This window comes from Amblyraja radiata, chromosome 1 (assembly GCF_010909765.2).
Source record: "Amblyraja radiata isolate CabotCenter1 chromosome 1, sAmbRad1.1.pri, whole genome shotgun sequence".
Taxonomy (NCBI): Eukaryota; Metazoa; Chordata; class Chondrichthyes; order Rajiformes; family Rajidae; genus Amblyraja; species Amblyraja radiata.
Genome location: NC_045956.1, coordinates 71,789,391 through 71,802,313, shown reverse-complemented (window position 1 = coordinate 71,802,313; position 12,923 = coordinate 71,789,391). Strand labels below are relative to the sequence as shown.

At 38.7% G+C, this 12,923-nt stretch overlaps 1 protein-coding gene across 1 annotated transcript in view; it reads right to left on the bottom strand.

Annotated features, from left to right (window-relative positions):
- Positions 1–12,923, bottom strand: part of cfap299 (cilia and flagella associated protein 299) — a 713,772-nt gene that overhangs the window by 257,952 nt on the left and 442,897 nt on the right. The window lies entirely within an intron of this gene.

The window sequence follows — 12,923 nt, the reverse complement described above, 5'->3', positions numbered from 1 at the left end:
TGCAATCCATTCTGCAATCATCCAACCTCTTCAATGGACCTTCTGAATGTGGAACTCAGGGCCACCTTGCTGTTATTCAAACAGAAGTTGCTCCAACATTGAATTATGATAAGTAATGCAGCTTCAGGATGTGGGGACAGTTTTTCTGTCCCCTAACAGATTATTAGGATTGCTGAGGTGGCACGCTGAGAGAGTAGAAGTTACTTCATGGAGCGTGAATAAATAGTCCTCTCTTGGGGAGACAGAATTAGTCCTCCCGTCCTGCTATGTTGCCTTGTAGTTGCTTATCAGCGAACTAACCTAAATTATTGATGCCCACCTCTAGATGGTACATCACCTATCAGTACCTTCTGAGCTTGAAGCTATCTGAGATATATAGCAATCCTAGGTGCAATCTCCTCCATTGAAAATCAAGTCTTCTATCAGTCATGCTGCAGCTGTTGACTTTCAGTAGTGCAGGCTGATACAGATCCTAAGAATTACATACGGCTAATGAGTTGATTGTGCATTGATGACTGACATACTCTGCAAAAAATGAGACCTATAAAGATTGCAGCTACTTTTTAAGATTGAGATTTAGATTACAATTGTATATGGCTAATAATCGGATAATTGTGTATGCCTGTGATATTCCTTTGTCATGTGTGTTAGCACTGCTACCCTGTCTAATTGGTAGCCCAGTGTAACACCTATGGAGCAATACTCACGCACACTTAAAATGGAAATACGCTGCTTTAACAACCAATTGTGGATTGTAGGTTTTATTTAAGGAGCCAAAAAGGTAATATAGTAAGGCCACTTGAGCAAAGGATCATACTTCATCAACTTGATTAGTTTATTTAAACATAATGACGGTGTAAAAGTAACATTTACCAGAACAAAAACTGCCACATAAGTGCATTGTGATATCAGTTTCAGACTTGGCATGTTATACTCTTGTATTCTCATATTAATGATCAACTACACTGGCCCATTCTAAAATGGCAGCAAAACAGGAAATTGCAAGGACTTAATGTTTTAAAAAGTCCTACTATTAAATTTGAGTTGATACATATTCCTGGCTTTATTTATGTTAATTTAAGCCATTTATTAAAAAAAACATATTTTTCACAAAAACAAGACATTCGATAATTTGGATGAGGACTAAATCAAAAAGCATTATTTTTTTACTCAGCATCATCAGTCTCTTCTTAATTTATTCCATATCATATGTATTTTATGATATTAGGAATGACAGGAATGCAATATTGAGGTTTGAGATAGTTTAAGTGCAGTTGACATAGATGTCCAATAAAACATTACTCCTTTAAAACTTAGTCCAATGTATTAATTTAGGTTGCAGTGGAAAAAACTCCCTTCTGGGTAAAATTAAAGACTTGAAAGATTCTGCGCCCAACCCGCATAATAATAGGTTTCAAACTACAATATAATTTTACAAATTATGGTAAAGTAATCAAAGATCAAATGAAATGTAGCCTTTTAAACATTTGCTGTGTGTTTTAATATAGGAAATTTGATGAATCTGTACTTCTTAAAGAATACCTACATACAAATAAACAATAATTAGGTCAGATTATTTAAAATGCAAATATAATTCTGACAAAGCGTTTAAATGAATGGACAACTAATCTAAGATTTTACACTAATGTTCACACATTTGTTCACAAATTTAAAGTTTTAGATTATCCTCACAAGTCTAAATAATTTCACAAAAAAGTCATCCTGTGAATATTACTCCCTTTTAAAGTTGTGGTTTTCTGCGTTAGAACGAGAGACAGCAATTTGCATACATAATCACCATTGTCAAACTCTGACCTCTTTGGTTTGTGGAGAGGCATTGGTCATGGCATTGGTCATGGTTGGATACCAATGCAGAATTTATTTATTCCCGAGGCTCACTGCTCTTTGCCCAATGAAATGAGGATGGTACAATCCATGATGAGGAATACTATCTGTGAAAGGAATAAAGATGCTGGCTTGATCTATATAAACAGTGTGTTGTTCCGTATTACCTTAATGTCACTTACATGATTAAGCCTGCCACAAACTCAGCCTACTGATCATTGACTCCATCCTTTGCACATAACTTTAACATGTGGCTCTGAGGTGAGCTGAGATTTCAACTCTATGTCTGTTTCACTGCAAAGACTGCCGACTTCTCCCTCAGTAACAGCAGCTTCCTCTACCCCAAATTCAATCTATTACTGGTAAACCTCACCTAATTGTCTTTATCGTCTCAGGTGTAGACAAAAGTGCTGGAGAAACTCAGCAGGTGCAGCAGCATCTATGGAACAAAGGAAATAGGCAATGTATCAGGCCGAAACCCTTCTTCAGACTGATCTCGGTATTTGATGTGTCCAGTGCTTTCCTGATGATTTTTCCATTCCCTCTCTGTGATTTCAACTCATTTGAAAATGTGCATCTTTTATCTTACATCATTCTGACTTGTCCCAGCCAGGATCTCTCCAAGCTGCTTTGGCGCTGGGATCTCCATCACTTCATACTTTAAATTGCCTTTGTTATAACTCATTTTGGCCACAGCATCCCTCCCTAAATGCTTCATTCTCTGACTAGCCTATTGTATATAACTTTATCATATCCTTCTGTTAATTATTTAGATCATATGTTTTGGAATTTTCTTTCCAAGCTCCTTTATTTCCCTCTCCTCATCCATTGTAACCTTAAAATGCATCTCTTCTGCCATCCATTTGGAAACCATTCCTTATCCTTCCTTTGAATCAGAATCTGTTGGCTTGTTTCTCACATACTGAAGCTTAATTGGCTGTATTTCTATATCAAATCTGCAACACAAGTGAGGATTGTTATTTCTAATTCTGCTACTGATTATTTCTTTAAATAAATATTTTTTTTCTGAATGTTGAGCCAAATTTTAAATCAAAAGCAGGCGGATACAAGATTATCTCTCTTCAGCCTGATTTTGGTTTGGGAGTATGTATTCACATAAAATATTTTGGAAGAGCTAAAGTCACTCTAGTTTGGGAAGAGCTGTATTTATGCCTCCTACTGGAGTGAAGTTATGTTCATGTCTGACATTTAACAATCTGACCCTGGCTCCAACATACAAAAGACTTTTTAAATTTTATCTTTCTTAGGGTAAGGTTTTAAAATAGGTTAATGCACAATTTTATAATTCACATACTAAAAATAATATGTTATATTAATTCATTTAATATTATACAAAAAGACAGAATTCTAATTTCTGTCTGTGACTCTCATACAAAAATGTTCCTTGTGTACAAGCCAAATGTTTCTGCGCAAATAGGTTGAAAGATAATGCAGCACAAAACACTCATAGGTGCTAAAGTCAATCACAGATCTTGAAGCCCACACAAAATATTATTAATTTCTAAATGAACAGCTGTAAAATGGCCTAAAATGAGTTTGCATGCAACTTCATGCTGAACTTTATTACAGGTCATGAATGTTTTCCCTAATGTTTCAGCTTGTCTGATGCAGACAGAATATATAAACAATTACAACAGCTTCCTGTTGGGTTCAAGTTGCCTTGTTGAAATCAGCCTTCCTACATATCTTGAATCACATAACCTGAACTAATTTATTTACAATTAAAAATTAAAAAATAAACAACAGCTACTAATAGTCCAAAATTGCTGAAGTTTTGCAATTGATCTATTGTAGCTATAAATTTATATGTTAAGATTACAACCTTCCCACAACAATTTCAAATATGTCAATAACTACTCCAAGAAAACTACAGGTTTGTAAAAAAAACAATCATATTATCTTTTGTAATTTCACAGCAGTTATCATGTACAAAAAAGATACAAATGTAATTGTTATTCTAAAATTGGCAATGTCCTTGTGACTTGCAGTTAGAAGATTGCTGGAATCTAAAGCAAAAAAATTAAGTGCTTGAAGAATTCAGCAGGGCAAACAGCATCCATGAAGGTAAAACATATGAGTTGACATATCTGGTTGAGACCCTCAAACAGATGCTGCTCGACTCTTCAGTTCTTCCGGCAGTTTATCTTTTGTTGGAGGTCCAGATGCTAAACATCACCTGTCCATGTCTTCCAGAGATGCATCCATCACTTTGTGGTCTATGTAAGATTCCAGCATCTGCAGTTCCAAGTGTTTCTATTTTTTGCTACAGTTGTATCAGTTTACTTTAGATTCAGACCATGTTAACTTTGTACAATTTCAAACATAAATGCATCAAGGTACCTATAATATTTGAAGCATTCGAGCATAGAAAGAGGTCAATTGTCCACTCAGTCTTTACTGGTTCCAAGTAGGTCTATCAGTCCCATTATCCTGCTCTTTTCCCATAGTCTTGCAAATTATTTTCTTTCAAGTGCTTATCTGCTCTCTTTTAAAAACCTTGATTGAAATTTGTTTTCATCCCCAGAGGAAAGACGATCATAACCACATATTGCATTAAAATAAATATCCGCACACCCTTGTACTTTTGCAATATTTTAAATCTGTCTCCTGAAATTATCTGCTATGGATTTAAGTTTCTCTCCATTTACCCTATCTAAACCAAGCATTACTTTGAATACTTCAAGCAAATATCTGCCTAACCTTCTTTGCTCTAAGGAAAACAACGGCAGCTGATAAAAGTCAGCTTGCTCGGCATGTGTTTCATTGAACACTAATTGTGACTGTCTGCAATAACTCCTTTTCCTGTTAGAGACACAGCAATGCATATTTTCAACTTTAAAGGTGCAACTCAGTATGACACACAACAGCTGCTGTTTTATGGTTGGAGCATATCACATTGTGATTAAACAGTTTGGCAACAACATTTTGATACATTGCATGGAGTACTTTGACCTTTTTTTACATTTACTAGTCTTTTCCTGAAAATGTTCAGCATTGCAGTTTCAGCTGTGGTATCATTTGGTAGCAACTGTGACTCAAATCGTTACATTTGCCCTTGAGTCAGAAAGCTACGCATTCAAATCTTTCTCTAAGGTGTGAGCACAAATGTCTAGGCCAATGCTCCATGCAATACTGGTGAATCAAGCACTGCTACCTTGTCCAGACAATATATTAAATGGAGGAAGAAGGGTCCCAACCTGAAACGTCACCTATCCATGCTCTCCAGAAATGCTGCCTGACCTGCAAAGTTACTCCAACACTTTGTGTCTTTTTTAATTAAACATAGGCCTTGCTTAGATGAATGTAAACAAAATCCACAGATCCATTTCAAAGAATAACATGGGATATATTCTTGGTGTCCTGGCCAAAACTGATCTATAAATTAATATTTCTAAAACAGATTATCAAATAAGTAAACAAAGGTTTGCTCAATTTCTTGTCCATGGGGGCATTATGAAAGATGTAGACTTATCGAGAGTTTTCATCTGCAACTCCCTAACACGGTGGCCATTGTTCTGAGAGTGCATATTTGGTTTAGTTAAGAGATACAGCGTGGAAACAGGCCCTTTGGCCCGACAACCAGCAATCCCCGCACATTAAGACTATCCTACACACACTTGGGACGATTTACACTTCTGCCTAGCCAATTTACCTACATACCAGTATGTCTTTGGAGTGTGGGAGGAAACTGAAGATCACAGAGAAAACCCATGCGGTCAAGGGGAGAATGTACAGACAGCACCCGTAGTCGGGATCGAACCTGGGTCTCTGGTGCTGTAAGGCAGCAATTCTACCGATGCACCACCATTCCATCCTCATGGTAGAGAAATTGATAGAGAAATTGTGGATCTGCCACAAGAGTGAGGAGATGAAAAGGAAGAGCAGACGTCCTACAAGATGTCCTACCCAATTTCTAATTAGGGAGTAGTTCTCTAACATGTACATCAGTGTGGAAAAACGGCTTCTAATAAAATTGTGGAAGGCATTTGCTTTCTTCAAAATGATGTTGAGACTTTAATATTGTTAGAACTGTATTTAAGAAGACATTTGAAGAGTAATTCTTTCTGAGTTTTGCCTTGTAGTTCATAGGGTTTCTTTAAGGACCTAAGAAATCAAACACAGCCATCAATCTATTTTCGTGGACTTAGTTGATCCAATAATGTGTCTTATCAATGGTCAAGTGACAAAGATAACCAACAAGTGATAAGTATTCTGTGCAAGGAGGTCACATACATTCTTCCAGTACCTTTTTTGTTGATGAAAATGTTTAGTATGCATGTAACAATACACTGAATGCTATTGATTGCTGTATGTAAATCTATTTTTTAACTTTTTAAAGCGGCAATATGAAGTACCAACACATACATCACTGAAAAATCACTGGGTTATTCATATTGATAAACCAATCCTGGTAAGGCATTGCTTAGACATTCTCCACAGGCAATAAAATCTAACATCTATGATAGCCAATCCTTTATGCCTGCGATGCCAGCATATCCCTGGTTTAGTTTAGTTTTAGTTTAGAGATACAGCATGGAAACAGGCCCTTGGGCCTACTGAGTCCGTGCCTTCCAGCGATCCCTGTACTCTAACACTATCCTACACACACTAGGGACAATTTGCAATCTTTACCCAAACCAATTATTGGACAAATCTGTAAATCTTTGGAGTGTGGGAGGAAACCAGAGCACCAGGGGAAAACGCATGCGGTTATGGGACGAACATGCAAACTCTATTCAGACAACACCTGTGGTCAGGATTGAACCAGGGTCTCTGGCGCTATAATGCAGCAGCTTTACCGCTGTAACACCGTGCCACCCAGGCCGTGGTTCTTGTCTGCCTGATCCTGCGGCTTGGGGGACAGGTAAATAGTCTTGTCTCTTTGAGTGTATATATACTGGCCTTTTGCAGCAGTGAGCAGAGAAGTGCTTAATATGGCGTACATTTAGAGCCTGGAATGATCTTGAGGCTTGGGAGATGTGACCACATGTGAGACACATACTCGAGCTTGTCCCTGAACTCATAGTGGTCATGGATGTTAATAAGGACTCCCTTGCTGAAGTTAGACCTATTTAGGTATTGCTGCTACTGGAGATATGAGCCTAATTACGAGCCTGGGCCCCTGCAAATCCTGGGTGGAAAAATTTGGGATGATGAGCCACTTTAGGTCTAATCGTACATGGTACCTTGGCGCTCATGGTGCCTCCATTGATAAGTCATCAAGCAAGAGGGTGGTAGGTTTAGAAGAACATCTATTGGATTTGTGTTTTAAATGCAGGAATGTAATTGAAGGTACTGGGAAGACAATTAAATATGAAGAATGTATGGTATAGACAGTAAATATTCTTGAATGCCATAACAAAACTGCATTTATAATGCTGACAAAATCTCAATGGAAAATCAAATGTGGAAAAGACCATTAACGGTCATAAATTTGCACAGCTCTGAGTTGTGAATGGATTTCAGTTTAAAAAACAAATTAATCAACTTTAATTTATGAAGGTGGCAGTGAGTAATACAAACAAAAACAACCTTCAAATGTAATTGCAAAGTGTGCAACTTTCCGAGTGTTGCACTATTGTAAATCACGCCGGGAAACAACTAGTAAAATTCTCTGTGAAATCATAATATTTTGCAGCCCCAGAATGAAATCATGGAGGGGTCCAGACTGACTATCTGGTCACTGAATACACAAAGCTATATTGGGGTGTTAGTGCATCGAGAGACCCATCCTTCAATACAGTGATAAAAGAAGGCTGTTTAAGGTGACTGGATTCCCGACAAGATGCTTACGTGTTCAGAGGAGTCTTGTCAGTTGAGATGTGCTGCCATTGTAAATATTTAATTCTCCAGTACCATTTATCCACTCCCAAAAATATTGAAATAAACTATTTAATTGTGACTATTAGAAACATAAAAACAGCAAATAGGTGCAGGAGTAGGCCAATCGGCCCTTCGAACCAGCACCGCCATTCAATATGATCATGGCTGATCATCAAAAATCAGTATCCTGTTCCTGCTTTCTCCCCATATCCCTTGATTCCGTTAGCCTTAAGAGCTATATCTAACTCTCTCTTGAAAACTATTGAAACTGAATTTAAAAAATCTGCTGTTCCCTTCATGCTTTAAGAATACAAAACCGCGACGTACTCTATGTCCAGAGAAATTCTTCTGAGAGATTCTCTCTCCCATAGGTCTTCTCACGAATAACTGCTTGTGTGAATAAAGATCCTTTGTGTCCGTAGCTCCAGTCTCCATGTGGCTCATTTAAAGTCAACTTCTGCAAAATTGTCATAGATTATAGTAGCCAAAATCTTTTTGTTGAGTGAGAGCATCATTACGAAGATATCAAAGGAGATGGCCAGAGTACCCACAAATTGAGTGAGCTGCACGGAATTGTTCGATGCAGTTGTCACTTGAGAACTCATGAAATTTATTGAAACATGTGCTTTACAAATCATTTGGAATGTGGTTTTCCTCTTGATATGAATGTTTTGCTTTCTTTTCAATAAGCTTTCAGCCACTGACAAGCCTTGCTTAACTGAATAAGTTGTCGACAAATTCTTGGGAATCTTTGAATCCAGTTATGGTGAGCCAACAGTAGGTTTTCCAGCTGTTTGTACTGTTAAACCATGTCCTGAGCATGTTGATATTAACTTGGATTTTCCTTCATTCTTTCTTTTTCCCACATCTCTTGTTGATTTCTAGAGGCATCAAAGGGAGATATTGTTCAGTTATTTCGAACAAGAAGTACCAATCATTTCAGCATTGGGTTATTTGGCATTCAATGTTGCTTCGACTTGATCCAAGGCACTCTGCTTTTGTAAAATAATTTGGAGGGGAAGTTTTTTGTTCTGTTTACAACCCAGTTTGCGCTAAAGGGAACACCGCCCATTGACTGCCCAAGCCCATTGCTCAATTGTTAATTACATGAAAACTCTACAATTATGTGAAACAATAACTTTGGTTCATCCAAATGAACTAAATATTAAATTTGAACAAATAAACAAATGGTGACCAAATGCCTTTGCAGATTACCATGGTCATGCTCCTGTTGTGGAAACACTTAAAGTGACAACTTCCGTTTCTATCTATCTCCCTCCCCCATGATGTCAGTCTGAAGAAAGGCCTCCACCCGAAATGTCACCCATTCCATCTCTCCAGAGATGCTGCCTGCCCCGCTGAGTTACTACAGAATTTTATGTCTTTCTTTGGCTTAAACCAGCATCTGCAGTTCCTTGGGGGTGGAAGATTGCAACCTTCACGTGGTTCGCCCTGTTTCGACTAATGCAATCAACTCGACGTGCACAAACGGAAGATCAAATAGAACAAGTTGTCCTACAACTTTTGGCTGTGCACGCCACACGAAAGAAGAAGAAGATGCAGTTCCTTCATACACATAAACCTTTCTATCAAGTTCATTACTGAGTGATTTTGTAGGTATTACAACTGCAAGGTGAATGTGATGCATTTCTTTTGAAGTGTGGTTGTGTGAATTGTATGGTACAAATAAATACGTAGATTTTTCTGATGTATAAAGTGCAGATTTAGGAAAATCTAACTTGAACAAAATGCAAAGATGCAATAGGGTTGATTGCAGTTACCCCGCAACTGATAAAAAAAACGTAAGTGATGGAAAATTACTCCACAACAGGTCAACAGAGGATGCAATCTCACTGGCTCTCCACTCTGCACTGGACCATTTGGATAGTAAAAAAAGCTATTGTTCATAGACTTCAGACTGGCGTTCAATACCATCATCCGCTCTAAGGAGATTATCAAACTCACAGAATTGGGTCTCTACGCAGGTCTCTATGCATCCATCTGCAACTGGATCTTCGGCTTCCTCATCAACGGACTACAGTCTGTACAAATTGGCAGCAACACTTCTTCCTCAATAATCTTCAATACAGGAGCACCTCAAGGCTGCATGCTCAATCCCCTGCTCCCAGAGTATAGAAGGGAGTTCGATCGACTAACCAAATGGTGCCAGTATAACAACCCGGCTCCCAATGTCAGTAAGACCAAGGAACTGATTGTGGACTTTGGAAGAGGAAGGATGAGGACCCACAAACCTGTTTATATCGACGGGACGATGGTGGAGAGAGTAAAAAACATCAAATTCCTGGGTAGGTGTATCTCTGAAGATCTTTCCTGGGCCCAGCACATTGATGCAATTATAAAGAAAGTCCATCAATGCTTCTACTTCCTGAGAAGATTGCAGAGATTCAGTATCTCAGAGAGGACTCTCTTGAATTTCTACAGGTGTACAGTAGAGAACATATTGACCATCATGGCTTGGTTCTGCAACTTGAACGCCCAGCAGCGAAACAGACCGCAAAAAGTTGTGAACACTGCCTGGTCCATCTCAGGCACTGACTTCCCCATCAACGGGATTTACAGGAGTCGCTGCCTCAAAAAGGCAGCCAGCATCATCAGAGACCACACACCCCTGCCACACAGTCATTTCACTTCTGCCATCGGGAAGATATAGGAGCCTGAAAACTGGAAAGTCCAGGTTCAAGAACAGTAGATTTCCTGCAACCAAATAAGCTCTGTCTGGGACATAAGACAATAAAACACTCTTGACTGTGGAGAGTGCAATATTTTTAAGCATTTTCAGTCATTTCATTAATTGAAAATACTTAAAAATATAAATTGGGCTAATGTTTAAGAGAATTCACAAATTGAAAATCTTGAGTTTACATTATTGTAAAACTAAATTAAAGACTGGCAAACAAGTAATCTAAAAGGAAAATCTCCATGGGCCACTCCTTGTTGGTATAGGTTTAATGCCCACAATCAACACTTGCAACCACTCCACCATCATGCTCATACTTTGTAGAGATCTTACCCTAGCCTGGAGCATCCAATATGGCCTGAATGGTGGCAGGCTACTTTGAAAATAGCCTAGCTCCAAAAGCCAGCAAAGCTTAACCCTGAGGTGACATGCAGAGGTTTCTAAAATCTATTAAATATTAACTTAATAATTAAAGCATTTGAAAGATATTGCTTTAAAAATTATATACATATCTCTTATAAAAAATATATACATATGCTCATTTGGCAGATCCAAGCTCCCCCTTCAGCCGGTCAACGCTGCAGGGGCTGACATTGGTGTGGTGCAGACATATAAATACCTTGGACTGGACTGGTCTGTCAACTCTGACGCCTTCTACAAAAAAGGCCAGAGCAGACTCTATTTCCTCAGAAGGCTCAAATCCATCAATGTGCGTAATGATATGCTGCACATTTTACAACACTGTGGTTGCAAGTGTTATTTTCTACGCTGTTGTCTGCTGGGGCAACAGTATTAGTGCAAAAAACACCAAGAAGCTGGAAAACTGGTTAAACGAGCTAGCTCAGTGCTGGAGGGGAGAGTGGACTCTGGGATGGATGTGCTTGAGAGGCGTATGAGGCGCAAGGTGCAGGTCATCCTGAAAAACCCCGGGCATCCCCTCCATGTAATTCTGGAGAGTCAAAAGAGCACTCGGAACAACAACCGGCTCCTCTCCCTGCCCTGTAGAACGGAGCGGTTCAGGAGATCCTTCACCCCGGCAGCCATTAGAATTTATAATTCTGACCGCTAGGCTGTAAGGGGATGCATTTTTACATTAAAATTTTTTTTTCATTGTTAATTATTGGTCTTTTTAAGTATTTATTGCTCTCAGGTAGTGTCCACATTGTATTTTATGTATTTTCTGTCTGTGTTCGTTTTGAATGTGTGGGTTTGTTGGTTGGGGGCTTCTGGACATAGAAACATAGAAAATAGGTGCAGGAGTAGGCCATTCGGCCCTTCGAGCCTGCATCGCCATTCAATATGATCATGGCTGATCATCCAACTCCGTATCCTGTACCTGCCTTCTCTCCATACCCCCTGATCCCTTTAGCCACAAGGGCCACATCGAACTCCCTCTTAAATATAGCCAATGAACTGGCCTCAACTACCTTCTGTGGCAGAGAATTCCAGAGATTCACCACTCTATGAATTTCCCTGAGGGGATCAATAAAGTATTTATTATTATTATTATTAATATTATCTAATAGCACCTAAAAACACATAAATAGTTAAATACGTTAAACTAAACAAACGTAAAAATAAATAATTTAAAGCAAAATATTTAAGATACTTAAAATAAAAATTTAGCTTCCACTTTGTTTCGTTATTTAGTTTAGTTTAGTTTAGTTTAGAGATACAACACAGAAACAGGCCCTTCGGCCCACCAAGTCCGTGCCGACGAGCCATTCCTGCACTCTAACACTAACCTAAACACACTCGGGACAATTTACAATTCAACAAGCCAATTAGTCTACAAACCTGTACGTCTTTGGAGTGTGGGAGGAAACTGGAGCACCTGGAGAAAACCCACACAGGTGACAGGGAGATCGTACAAACACTGTAAAGACAGCACCTGTAGTCGGGATTGAACCCAGTTCTCTGGCGCTGTAGTGCAGGAATTCTATTGCTGCACCACTCTTTGTTGAAATCAATGGGGTCTCGATTAATCTGTTGCCGGATCTGAAACTAGTTTTGAGCATAAATGTACTGAACCCCCAGCAGGACGGTGCTCCACCACTGGACATAGAGGAGTTAACTGACAAATTCAGAGTTCAGGTCTATAAGTGAACTCAGAATTTCCTTGTTTGGGAACACGTAAAGCAAATGCCCTGGACTTGCTTCCATATAAGTAGGCAAATGGTGGAAATTCCATTTAGAATATTTTGCTTTTATCTGCAAAATCTAGGCCGATATATATTTTTTGCAGTGCTTACGATAAGCATAACTGGGAGAAGATAACATGCCCTTTAATGGTTGGCATTGGTTTTGATTGGGGGCAAAATCAGGATCTGTTGCTCACAAGTTAGACTCTAATCTGTCAACACATAGGAAAAAAGACAGTACATCTTCAGTCAGTAATGGGCACTTCACCACACATACTTATGATAAAGTAATTACAAAAGTGCTTAATGCTGCACACTATGATGATTAAACTCAGAAGCCTTGACCCAACAACGTAAAAGTTATTTTAAAACTCGTAATCATAATTTTAAGCTTG